Source organism: Bos javanicus, chromosome 5, assembly GCF_032452875.1.
Source record: "Bos javanicus breed banteng chromosome 5, ARS-OSU_banteng_1.0, whole genome shotgun sequence".
Classification (NCBI taxonomy): Eukaryota; Metazoa; Chordata; class Mammalia; order Artiodactyla; family Bovidae; genus Bos; species Bos javanicus.
The window spans coordinates 114,251,196-114,265,198 of NC_083872.1; the positions used below are offsets into that span (position 1 = coordinate 114,251,196).

Consider the following 14,003-nt stretch of genomic DNA (forward strand, 5'->3'; position numbering starts at 1 on the left):
GGGTACAATAGAGGCGAGCAGCAGGCATCCAGGGGCAGGGACCCAAGGGTGAGGGCTGAGGTCTGGCCACTGCTCCCCACCCAGGGCCCTCCTGTCCTTGCTAAGCAATTTTTCCTTTGCAGACCCTGAGAAATGAGCCACCAGGAAAGAAAACAGGACTCCACTCAATGTGTAGGTGAACACCCAAGAACAGTGGAATGAGAAAAGCTAAGCCAATCCACGGTAAGGTACAAGGTGACTTCAGAAGGAAAAAACAAACAAGCCGAAAAGAAAGAAAAGAAAAAGAGTAAACACCAACAGTATGAACATCCCAGTACTTCTCTGGAATGTTTGCCTCTAGTAATGGCAGAGATAGGAATGTCCCTCAGAGCTACACCGGAGAAATGCAAAGGATGGCGAGATCCCCCAGGCTGTCCTGGTGGAGATGACAGCAGCAGAAACAATCTTGCATGGTCTTTCCCAATATGCGTATTATAAGTGAGGAAAAGAAAAGCAGAACAAGTTCTGAGTCAGACCTTGGTTCAGAGCATCATGACAGCTGAATTAATCAAAGAATGCAATCACAAATATTTACCACTAAGGGAATGTAGAACATTAGCTCAGGTGATTAATAAAGAAAGTAGTAAGGACTTTTTCAAAGACTGCTTCTTCCTTATGAAGTAAAATATCTCATTCAAGTAAAATTATATCCAGAAACTTGGGAGGAAATATGACTCATTTAAGAAAACCTCACAAAAGTTTATCTCACATATACTTGAAAGTTCTAAAGGCCAAAGTAATTTAAAAAGGAAAAAAAAAAATCTCTATTTTTCTCTCTTAAAAATCAGAAATATAAACCCAGAAGTGACAGAGCAGGCTTTCAAACAAAACACTCTAAGATGTTCATATCCTTTAATCCAAGAATTCTAGTTCTGGGAATTTATATCCAGGAACTAATTATACAAATGAAAAAAAGAAAAATGAAATTGTCAACTGCAAATGCATCTACAATAAAGCAAAAAAAAAAGTGGAAATAACATAAAATGTTCATTATCAGAGGAATGTTTTAATCTCATTACATCAACAGGCTTACACACCCATTAAAAATCTTTTTAAGAACAATGATAACATGGAAAAATATTTGATAAAATCTTTAAGGGGATCTGAATAACACAACTGTAACAGTGTAGACTGATGAGGAGAGACAGGGACATGTAGCCAGGCAGTGGGTGTGTGCGCTCAGTCATGTCCTATTCTTCACGACTCTATGGACTGTAGTCTGCCAGGCTCCTCTGTCCATGGGATTTTCCTAGCAAGAAATACTGGAGTAGGTTGCCATTTCCTTCTCAGGGGATCTTCCCAACCCAGGAATCAAATCTGCATCTCCTGCATTGCAGGCAGATTCTTTACCACTGGTAAAATTTCAGTTTACCAGGAATCTTTCTCTCCCTCAACACAATGTAGCCAGTGCAGGCTTCAAACTCTCTCCCCTGTCTACAACCCTGGGGACCTTGGGCTCAGCACATGGTCTCACTACCTGCAGTACCCTCATGTTCAAACTGGCAACCTGAGAGTCTCAAGTGTCTGTGAGGACAGACAGGGGCAATACAGCTCTCCAGCCTCTTCTGAAGCTCGGAACAAAGCAGTCAGTTAGTAGGTGCAGCTACTGCTTCTAAGATAACTTTAAACCGCAAAGCATATGGAAAGTAGAACACAAAGAGTTCTTTATTCAAAAGAACTCTATTTTCTATGTTGTGCCTTCAATTTTTAAAAGACCAGAAAGCAAAGAAAGTCTTTTGACATAAAAGTGACTGATATTTACAAGCATAAAAACAAACATCTGCTGTAATTTACCTGTACAGATGACCTTCCTTTGCTGTCACGCCAATGAAATGGAAATGTGACGCTCTTCTGCAATTTTACGCAGTGTAGTGCAAATGGGCGCTTGACAAAATATAATTTCTTCTCCCCTAAGTGAGTGCTTTTTCAATCTCATACAGCACCTTTCAGAAAGCAGCTAGTGGAATATGAGGCAGGAGCACTCCCACCGAAGCCAGGAGCTCTGAAGTCCCAGCTCAGCTGTTCAAAAGCCTCTCCCTTTATGCCGTATCTCCCCACTGCATACATTAGTGCAAACTATTGGATTATCTTTATCAAGTTAGTTGTAGGCAGAGATGCTGTCTTAAACAAAAGACTACATAACTTGCCTCTTTTCTGTGTTTCCGAGAGGTGGGGAAGGAAGATTAACTTACAGATTTTTTTCGTATTTGAGGACAAGTGACTCAGAATGCACCTATTCAAGACAGCAGATAAGCGTGGCTTCAGAGTCAGGCCGAGGGCCAGCTCTGCTGGTGACCCTGTGAAGGTCACTTCATCTCTCAGAGCTTTGGTTTACTCTTGTGTAAAGTGGAATTAACTCCATCTGTAGCAAAAACTGAATGAGCGGGAGCGTAAAGCTTCCTGTAGGGTCCCCCATGAGCCCCCACAGCCAGAGGCCTGTCCCAGATGGCAAACAGACTCTGCTCTGCCCTCCTCACTGGCTGCCAGGCTCCTTAATTGATGACACCTTCACTGGTGCAGAGGGCACAATCACTTCATTAATTAAAACATCATCATGTCTCAGCTAAACAGCGCCCAGGTAGGCCCGCTCCCTCCTCCAGCAATCAGCCAGGTACAGAACCCACTAATAGCAGGCCTGGAGGTCCACATGGGCTGTGGAGCCTGCTCTGTGGTTCTTCTGAAGATCACAGCTCACACTTGGCACACTTAGTTGGCGACAACATAATTGGATACCATGGAACACAAGCACTGTTTAAAATGTGAAAATGTTCACAAACTATGGCTTGGGTATCACTTTACAATAATAAAGTCTCATGTATTCAGTAGGAAACTTCAAAGCACTAGCCACAGTTTATTCTCTATGTTAAAGACCACCCTGCAGGTTGCAGCAGAGACCCCCATAACTGGGCTCTCTAAGAACTATGGATTCAGGCTGAGGCCCACATGGGGTCCTGGCTGTCCAGCCTCAGGCAAAACCACTGACCCTCCAGACCTCCCTCTTATCCTCCTCTGGAAAATGAAGAGGGGAGCAGACCAACAAGGCTGTTTTGAAAACAAAATGAGGACTATGGGAAGATTCCTGGTAAACTGAAAATGCCTATGCAACCAAGCTGTTTATTTTTTTTAATTATAGGGTCAACTTATTGCTTAAATATTAATTTTTAAAGTAAAAAGGCAATGTAACAGTGCGGAAATCAAGAAACTTTCCATTATTCTACAACCTTAACTATAGTCACTGTATATTGTTTTAATATTTTACACGTGATGAGTGTACCTATTGCTTTACAATTTGCTTTTTCAAGTCTTTATATTTTTCATTACCTGAGTATGAACTATTGTCACCATCAAACAGGGTCCCTTCCACCTCTGAGTCACTAAAGCTAGTCACAACACCAAAGGTCAGGCTTTCTAATAGCCTATGTAATGCTCAACTCGAGCACAGAATCACCAGCCCAGATGGGAACAAGGCCTCTGTGTGGCAGGGCTGCCCTCAAAATCCAGGGAGAGATCACCTTCAGGCCTTCACCCCAACCAAGGGGACAGAATCAGAGAGAAGCTTAGAGGAAGAGAACAGAAAAGACAGGCCTTGTCAGTGGCAGGATGGGAGGGTATTCCAAGCAGGGTTGGAAACCTCATCCACATCAACCACCCCAACAGCATCCCTGTCAAGGAAAGGTCTGAGTATACTGAATAGACTTAGGCTGAGAAAAGAATACTGCATCTTAGGATTTTCAGTAGAACTGGATAGTGTAACATCAGTTTGAGACCTTTAAAGGTGTATTTTCTCTTAATTAGCCAACTCACTCAGTAGGCACTGCACTTCGAGGGATACCAATATTACTGAGTTGGCACCACAGACCAGGCACAGGTGCTGAGCTCAGGGTCTACAGTCCATTCCCACACATTACCCTCCTCAAGTCATATGAGGAGGGGCTGTCAGTAGCCTGGTTTGGGAGATACTGAAGCATTTGGCCAAGGAAATTGCCTAATAGTGGAGCTGGAACTCAAATTCAGGGCCATGTGGCTCTGAAGCCACGCTACCTGCTATATCTACTGCAATATTACTTTTTTTTTTGCAGGAACCGGCAGTGAAAGATACACACTAACTGTGTGGATCTGTGAGCATAAGCCGTATGAAAAGAGAAGCAAGACCCAGGCAGCTGCTGTATTACCAACGTAAATACAGGCAAAGAAATTGAGTCAAGACTGATGCCAATCCCACTGTGGAAGTCCCTCTCATTAGAGATTAGCACTGCTTCCTAAGAATTTCCATGGAAATCCCTGAGCCTCCCGGGACGTAAGTGACTTTTGTTAAAATGAGCCATTTGAAACACTCCTTGCCCATCTGCATCCTTGACATCTCACCTGACGTCTCACTCCTGTGCAGAGCCTCAACCTGCTGTGTCTGTTACCCCAAAACGGCTCCTCCATCCTCCAGAAGGAGGTCCAAATCCTTGCCTGGCCTACAAGGCATGTCACACAAAATGAAGCCCGCCCACCCTCGGGGGCCCCTCTCACACCTCCACATTCTTTACAACTCCATACCTCTGCCTGGGACTCTTCTTCCAGTCATCATCGGCCTGGAGGGTAAAACCACTGCAAGGTCACCTCCCTGAAGGTCAGCTCTCTGCAGTGTCCCGAAGGCAGTCAGCTCCACCCTCCTCTGTCTGCCCTTCCTTTGTACATACTCCCATCTGCTACTGTCACAAAGATGGGATCGCTTCTAAGCTCACCTCCTGACTAACAGTCACCTGAATCTCAGTATCCCAGAACCCTGAGTAGAGCCAAGCATCTAGGGCACTACACACACAGTGGCCAGGAAGGCTCCCTTCAACCCAACCTGCACACTTCCCCTCATCAGGGCACACTCCCTTCAAACAGCTCAGGAAATGAAATTTAAATAAAAAGCAGAACTTTGACACAGCAGCCTAATGGAGTTCCCAGCTCACTACTAACAACTCTGCTACTCTATCAATATTTAAATCACGGACCGGCCCCTGGAAGAAAAGAGCCAACAGATGCAAGTTACCTGGCCACGGTGTGTGTGCATCATAGCATGCGTGCGCTCAGTTGTGTCCAACTCTTTGTGACCCTGTGGACTGTAACTCGCCAGGCTCCTCTGTCCATGGGATTTTCCAAGCAAGAATACTGGAGCTGGTTGCCATTTCCTTCTCCAGGGGATCTTCCGGACCCAGGTCAGAGGAGGGCCCATAAACACCAGCAGAGTTCACAGCATGCAGTATAGTTAACTGGATGCCACCTCTGTCCAGTGGCAGCTGCCTGGAGTTTACCCTTCATCACCAGCCTTGCCCTCTGACAGCCTCACCTCACCACTGCCTCTTGCAAGCAATTCCCAGGAAGCTGACACATGACATCAGGCTTTATGTTGGACTTCAGTGAGGCTGTGCATGTCTGCCTCAGTCTCTCCAGTATTCTAAAGAAATGCACTATGAAATGAGCAAATAACACTTTTCCACGCCTGGAGAGTTGGCCAGTCTCCTTACAGGTATCAGGCATAACAGAACACATACGTATACTACATTTGAGAGATATGTACTATAGACCATCTTAGATCCTCCAAGTCTGATTCTTCAACACATCTTCATTATGATGAGTCTTTTCATCAGTAATAAACCACTTAATATCTGTGAGGCTTTAAACTTTAGTATACTTTTGCATACACAACTTCTTTACATAGCTGATACTCTGTACTCTGTTAATAACCTGGAAAAAAAAAAAGGTCCCTAAAATATTCAGAATCTGACCAGAGGGCCACAGGAAGCCCTGTGGATAGTCATGGTGATTGGCACAATCCACACCTGACTCTCAAACACCCTCCCCACCCCACCTCTACCCACCCACCCAGTGGCTCTGGGCTTAGGGAGGCGCCTCTCAGGCTGCAGGAAAAGTCTCATCTGTGAGGACATATTTGCCAGAACAAGTCAAATGTTAGGAATTTTCTCTTAACATTTATTTCACAAGTTTCTCAAGTGCCATGCAACTGGAAAGTAATCATTTCAATGTACTCTTTAATCAATAAACATTAAACAAGTATGCTCAAAACACTCAAGTCCTACAAACATTTCCCAGGGAAAAGTATAGCATAAAAAAATAACAAAAACATAATAAGTAACCTTTTGACAGTCAAGAAAGGTGTTTAGTGATCCAAATTCAGACCAAAAAAAAAAAAAAAGAAAAAACAAAGCAGTCCTTTCAGCAGATGAACAAATATTTCCTCTGTAAGTGACACACTCTGAGATATTTACACTGCCAAACATAACTCATAATGACAACCACCAAGGAAGCTAAACCTAATGGAAAAACCCCAGGCTGGCAATCAGGAGCCCTGACTCTGGTCCTAGGACAGGCTGCTGGCTATGTAATCCTACTAAAGTGGTGGCCAGGCCTGGTACCCCTCTCTCTAGGGGAGAAGAATACTCCTACCCTAAGAAGGAGTATCCATCACCACCCACACTGCTCAGAAATGTTTGTGGGACTAAAAAAAAAAAGAGAGATGAAAATGCTCTGGAGTGTCTTCCATACATACGAGGCATTATTATTATTAGCTCAAAGATGACCAGGAAAATAGGATTATAGAATATCAGAGGTGAGAGGGAGCTTAGAGGTGAGATGATCTTAATCTGGGGTCCAGGCCTCCGATGCTGTCCACAGGTGTGCTTTCTGGGAAGAGGTCTGTACTTGTTATCAGTTTCTCAAACAGTTAAGAACCTCTCAGGCTCTCCTTTTACAAACATGAAAACTGAGACCCTAAGGTATGTGGTTGTCCTGGGCTCAGGACTAGTTAGGAAGAGGTTGGACCAAGCCCAGGGCTCCTTGTCTCCGTCTACAGTCTACAATCCCACACTCAAGGGAGGGAAAAAGTCAAATAAATCTCATACAGCCATCAGATCAGATCAGATCAGTTGCTCAGTCATGTCTGACTCTTTGCGACCCCATGAATCACAGCACACCAGGCCTCCCTGTCCATCACCAACTCCCAGAGTTCACTCAGACTCACGTCCATCGAGTCAGTGATGCCATCCAGCCATCTCATCCTCTGTCGTCCCCTTCTCCTCCTGCCCCCAATCCCTCCCAGCATCAGAGTCTTTTCCAATGAGTCAACTCTTCGCATGAGGTGGCCAAAGTACTGGAGTTTCAGCTTTAGCATCATTCCTTCCAAGGAAATCCCAGGGCTGATCTCCTTCAGAATGGACTGGTTGGATCTCCTTGCAGTCCAAGGGACTCTCAAGAGTCTTCTCCAACACCACACTTCAAAAGCATCCATTCTTCGGCGCTCAGCCTTCTTCACAGTCCAACTCTCACATCCATACATGACCACAGGAAAAACCATAGCCTTGACTAGATGAACCTTTGTTGGCAAAGTACTGTCTCTGCTTTTCAATATGCTATCTAGGTTGGTCATAACTTTCCTTCCAAGGAGTAAGCGTCTTTTAATTTCATGGCTGCAGTCACCATCTGCAGTGATTTTGGAGCCCAGAAAAAGAAAGTCTGACACTGTTTCCACTGTTTCCCCATCTATTTCCCATGAAGTGGTGGGACCGGATGCCATGATCTTCATTTTCTGAATGTTGAGCTTTAAGCCAACTTTTTCACTCTCCACGTTCACTTTCATCAAGAGGCTTTTGAGTTCCTCTTCACTTTCTGCCATAAGGGCGGTGTCATCTGCATATCTGAGGTTATTGAGATTTCTCCCGGCAATCTTGATTCCAGCTTGTGTTTCTTCCAGTCCAGCGTTTCTCATGATGTACTCTGCATATAAGTTAAATAAACAGGGTGATAATATACAGCCTTGATGAACTCCTTTTCCTATTTGGAACCAGTCTGTTGTTCCATGTCCAGTTCTAACTGTTGCTTCCTGACCTGCATACAGATTTCTCAAGAGGCAGGTCAGGTGGTCTGGTATTCCCATCTCTTTCAGAATTTGATTGTGATCCACATAGTCAAAGGCTTTGGCATAGTCAATAAAGCAGAAATAGATGTTTTTCTGGAACTCTCTTGCTTTTTCCATGATCCAGCGGATGTTGGCAATTTGATCTCTGGTTCCTCTGCCTTTTCTAAAACCAGCTTGAACATCAGGAAGTTCATGGTTCACATATTGCTGAAGCCTGGCTTGGAGAATTTTGAGCATTACTTTACTAGCGTGTGAGATGAGTGCAATTGTGCGGTAGTTTGAGCATTCTTTGGCATTGCCTTTCTTTGGGATTGGAATGAAAACTGACCTTTTCCAGTCCTGTGGCCACTGCTGAGTTTTCCAAATTTGCTGGCATATTGAATGCAGCACTTTCACAGCATCATCTTCCAGGATTTGGAATAGCTCAACTGGAATTTCATCACCTCCACTAGCTTTGTTCATAGTGATGCTTTCTAAGGCCCACTTGACTTCACATTCTAGGATGTCTGGCTCTAGGTCAGTGATCACACCATCGTGATTATCTGGGTCGTGAAGATCTCTTTTGTACAGTTCTGTGTATTCTAGCCATCTCTTCTTAATATCTTCTGCTTCTGTTAGGTCCATACCATTTCTGTCCTTTATCGAGCCCATCTTTGCATGAAATGTTCCTTTGGTATCTCTGATTTTCTTGAAGAGATCTCTAGTCTTTCCCATTCTGTAGTTTTCCTATATTTCTTTGCATTGATCAGCCATAGAGCACATTAATATTATACAAACCACTGCATATGTTCTTTCTAAAGTTACAGCAAAATTTCCCTCCTTTCATTGTCCTAAGGCTTCTTGCTGAGGCCTTTGATCACTGAGACAGCATTTTATTCATTTCTACACTCTCATATCTTGTTCTTTCAGTGCCTAATGTCAGGACACTCTCAAATGACATTTTAATATTGAAACTAAAGCTTTTATTCTAGGAAACAAGAAAACTAGAATCCATGATGTTCAGTTTTACCAAGCAAACAGATAAACATACAATCATGGGAATAAATGCAAGATAATATATTAAAGTAAGGCATTTTTGTCATGTTGTGTCTTTAATCAAAATACTAAAGCTTGTTCTCTTTGATGGCCATTGTCCCTGAAATAGTTACCTTTGGAACTACATGCATGCCAGGAATGTTGCATTGCACAGAATGCTTTGAGTTCTTCTTTAAAGATCATCTCCAGTTGGCAGAGCACAATCGTTTGAATACAAAAATCTGAAGGAATTCCTACACAGCCATCCCAGGGACAGAACTGAGCCCATCAGCAACCAGGTTTCAGGCACTGACATGCCTTCAGGTATGTGAAAGATCCCAGCCAGGGCCATAAAGAAAGGTCTCTATGGATGGAATGCAAACTGACTTCCTAAGGAAGGCACTGCTGTGCTGCCTTCAGGTATGCAGCTGCACTTCCAAACAATCTTAATCGGGGGAAAAAAAAAAAAAAAAACAGTGCCAGCACCATCACTCACATGAATGTGATCATTACAAAAATAATCTACAGGGTGGCCTTCACAAAGTCACCAGCACAATCCGATGGCAGATAAGGCAGGCCCGAGTCAGATGAGAGGTCCAGGTGAGGGTGGCCAGAAAGCACTTGGTAAAAGCTATCATGATCTCTAAACACAAGCTGCTCTTACCATTATTAAGGAATCTATGTCATCTTTTTGATATTCCATAACATTGTGGAATCAACCGTGACCCAGTCAGAGGAAGGAAACCTGAGCGTGAGGCACTTGTCTGAACAGACTTCCAAGTGGATAAACAAATGAGAAAATTTAAAGACAAATGCCCCTCAGCTCCCACCCCAGAAACTGCCTGGCCATCAGAAATCTGGACTGGGCATCCAGGACTGGGGAAAGCCAGCTATATGTTTCAGCAACAAGCTGTGTTCAAAACCCAGATATTGCTTTTATACATACTTACTTTTAGATTATTTAAATCTTATGACCTATATCTTACATACTTGAGGCTAAAAATAATAAAGTTCCAGTTCCCCAATAGTGTGAGTTAAGAATGACATTTCCATTCAAATGAGTTTTCATTCTTCTCCCAAATAGTGAATTCGGAGTACAGACCTAATCTCTCATCTGTTCTTCTGTGCTTCGTTCCTTTCCCACGTAATAAATATCATCAGCCTCATGGCCAGTTTCTTTAAAGCTCTCAGACGATTGTCAAGAGAAAAACAGCACAGAAAAGTTTTTGATGTAGTGGTCTCATATCTCAACTAACATAACCTCACCAAGGAGATTGTGAAACTTTAGAATTAAGTGCACACAGATTATTGTTTCCCACATGACTCAAGAGGAATCCCAGTTGTAGTGGCTCCCCTTCAATGACTTTATGGGGAGGCTGCTGGCAGGCTGGTGATTCAAGTGGAATAAGAAATTTCAGGCAGGAAAGGGAAGGCCGGCATTCAACAGGGACCACCTGGTTGGTTCCCTTGCCCGGGGCTCCAACCTACCCATCCTTCAGCATATTGGGAATACTGGGGACCAAGGAACCGCAGAGAAAGGAAAAAACTGGTGTGAGCTCACCGCTTGCAGCCCAGGTTTAAAATCTCTGAGCTGGCCTCCTGATTTTCATCAAGACAGCCAGGGAGTGTTTGGTAAACAGTGTAATGAGTAGCCGTGGAGACTCAGAGTAGCCAACCCTTCTTAACCACAGAAATACAGGACAACTGGGGTAAAAGAGAGAAAGGGAAGACCCAGGAATGGTGCACAGACCCCACCTGAAGGCCATCTTCCCTCAGGCGCCTAACCCTCGAAGGCTCAGCTGTGTGGGACCCGAGGAGACAGAGCTCGCTTCCCCTGACCAACTCCGTCTGAAAAGAAAGCCAACCTCCTCCGGTGGAAGCTGAAACTTAAAGAGCCGCTGAAACGGAGCGGCAGAAATCACTACTACCTCTCCAATCCCAGGCCTCTCCGGATGCCCCAACCCCAGAGGAGGGAGGGAGCTCCCGTTTCTAAAAAGTACTATCAGGGAAGACTCCTTGGGCCAACGGGGCAAACACCCCCAGCCTCTCTCCTGCCTGTCCCCCAGCCCTAGGACCTGCTCACAAGGAAGGGCTTGCACCCCACGCCGCCCCTCCGCCCACCCCATGTAGAGCCGGGTGAGGGACAGGGAGGGTGGGGAGGAAGGAAATGGAGGACGGTCTTCAAAGCGCCCCGAACCAGCGTATCCGCATAAGTGTCCCGCCTGCTCTGGCCGCCCCTCCCCTCCAGGACACCCGAGGACCGACCGGGCCCTGCCTAAGTGACGCCGACCAGCCCGCCGCCTCCTCCTGCGCTCCCCACCGCCCCCCGCCCGAGGGAACCCCCGCACCCCTCGGCATCCCCGCCTCCCCTCGCTAAGTCCCTCAGAGAGTCTTCCGTCCCGCTACGGCAGCAGCGCTTTGACCTCCACGGGTCCCGCTCCGCAACTTCTGTCTCAGCCGAGCCGAGGAGGACTCGTCCGCTCCCCTGTGGCGCCCCCGCTCCCAGCCCAGACCCCGCACCCCACCTCGAAACCCGGCCCCCGCGCGCCCTCCGGAGGCCCCTCTACGTCCCCTCCGGCGCTCCCCTCGGCCCCCGGACGCCGCTCAACACCGGCCCCCCACCCCCTCTCCCTCAGCGACTCGACCCCGGACGCCCCTCAACACCGCTCCCCCACCCCCAGCTCCCTCAGCGACTCGCCCCCGGACGCCCTTCAACACCCCTACCCCGCCCCCGGCTCCCTCAGCTACAGGAAGTTCGCGCGCGGGCGACGCGGCCCCAGAGGCTGCCCATAGGCGCGGAACGCGGCCGCGGCCTGACAGGGCGCGGGCCCGGCTGCCAACAAGCACCCCGCGTCCGTCCGCCCCACCCCCACACCCCGCGGAGCCCCAACCGTTGCGGCGCGTCCCTCACCTGGGCCGCCGCTCGTCTCCCGGCACTCTGAGCGCCCCGCTCCTGCCGCGACTGCTTCTCCAAGCCCCGGCTCCGGCTCCGGCTCCGGCTCCGGCCACAGCTCCCGCCCTCGCTCCAGCCTCGCTGCCCCGGCCCTGCCCTAACCCTGCCGCAGCCGCTCCTGCCGCCAGCCCCGAACGCCCCGCCCCCCGCGCCCGCTGTGCTCTTCCCATTGGCTGCTGAGCGTCGGGCCCCGCCCCCAAGGCACCTTCGGCTCCCCTGAATGGGCCGGAGGAGAGCCGAGGCGGCACGCCCCCTAGCGAGCCAAAGGGACCTCCCCTGGGCCTCATTGGCGACTTCGCCTGTCCATCAAAGGAGGGGGCATGCCTACTTAGCCGATGGGAGGGCGGTTGGGGTCACTTTTCCCCGAGTCGCTCCAAAACTGTGGGTCTGTGAGACTTTCTCCCAGGAGCCAGGAGTGTTTCAGCTTTGCGGGCGCGCCGAGATGGGGGCCGAGGGAGGGTGGGCACCGCGCTTAACGGGAATTCAGGGAAGGTAGTCTTCCTGAAAGTTTCCTTTCCAACGGCACTCACAGACGCGTGTCATCAGGGCTTCTTAGATTCATAGATTCACTTGAGCCGGCTTAGTTTTTAAAAGCAGGACAGAGAGCGGTGTGTGGTCCCGCGCGCGTGTACAGAGCTCACGAGAAGGTTTGGGGATCCCAGGCCAAGTAACTTCCTAGGGGGGCAACGACCCGGGGTAAACAGTAAATAAACGGCAGAAGCAGGGTCAGCCGTATCCCAGGCCTACCCCAGGCCTGTACTGGTTCCAAGTCAACCGCCTTGAAATTCAGCCGGAGGATGGTGCTGCAATATGGAAAAACGCTTAAACTAAAATGTTAAAAGGAAAAGCCGGGTAGGAAATGGCGGGGACTCTTAAAACTGCTACTGTGTTTGCACAAGGACTAGAAGAGAAGTGGATAGAAAGAGTGGGTTTTTTCCCCTTTCTAAAGTATTTGTTCCGTTGCAATGTGCTTGTGATAATAATCATTGAGAAAGAGGGAAAGAAAGGCCACCACCATGCTGTGCCAGATCCAGCTACTGTCAAGAAGTCCCGACCATTCTCCAGGACTCAGCCCACAGGGGCCACTCTGCCACCCAGAATACCTCTGGATCGTGTGTACAGAACCCAGTCATCACCTGAGGTCTCCCAGGCCTCTGAGATCTGGGTAAATTGTGATTTGCACCGCTTTTCCTGTGAGGATCCAGTGTCATTGCCATGGTTTCTGAACAAGTCCCCATTACCCCTCCATCCAGCCTCCTGCTCTTTCCCAACGTGCGCGCTGGTCCTTGCCATCATCCCGTCTCCAACTGCACACACTCACACAGTCCCCCATCTCACCAAGCACTGGGGAGGCCAGCAGGGGTTCCTGCAGCCCAGACCCCACAGGAGGCATCAAGCCTGGCACTGCTTGGCAACACAAGACACCTGTTGAGCCCTTGTGGCCTCTTGACCCTGAGGCCACTACCTGGCCACCTGACCAAGACAGGCCTCTGGCCTCTGGCTCCCTTCTCTTCTCTCTCCTTTCTTCTAAAGACAAAAACAAAATTCCTATCATTTCTTTCCCCAGCAGTTTGACGCTGATCAGCTCTTTGAGTCTCACCTCTGTCCCTACAGCTTATCAGAGGATTTTTCCCAAGAGAGCTTCCCTTTCCATGCTGTGAGCATTCCAACTCTGACCCCCACAGAAATTTCACAATGTTGCATCCAGCCCCCTACTATCAGATCCAAACAGCCCTGAAGCTCCATCCTGCCTCTGCTCCTTGAGCAAGTCACTGCCATTCTCTGTACCTCTGTGTCTCAGTTTTTAGCATGTGGGCGATGACAGGGCCCACACAGGGTGAGCAGTAAATGGGGCAAATCAGGTGAAAGCGAGGGGAGCCGCTCTGGATGTGCAGGTGTGGGTGCTTGATATCTGATCAGTTAATGTAGTTGCGCTCTGTCATCGTCATTTGGCTCCCCCTTCTCGAAAAACATGCTCATTACCTAAGTCTAGGGCAAAGGCTGACGGGTCCTTTATTAGCCATTTCCCACTAAACAACTGGGATAAACGGGCAGCCCAAGTTAAAACATACTTTCACAGGGACT

The 14,003-nt window shown here is 47.8% G+C and overlaps 1 protein-coding gene across 2 annotated transcripts in view; it reads right to left on the bottom strand.

Moving 5' to 3' along the window:
- Positions 1-12,006, bottom strand: part of PACSIN2 (protein kinase C and casein kinase substrate in neurons 2) — a 115,200-nt gene extending 103,194 nt beyond the window's left edge. The window contains exon 1 of one of the 2 annotated variants that reach the window (XM_061418790.1): positions 11,877-12,006. The gene's annotated coding sequence lies outside the window, so the exon portion shown is untranslated. The remainder of the gene's footprint in view (positions 1-11,876) is intronic. The other variant, XM_061418787.1, reaches the window with a different exon arrangement.
- Between the last annotated feature and the right edge of the window lie 1,997 nt (positions 12,007-14,003).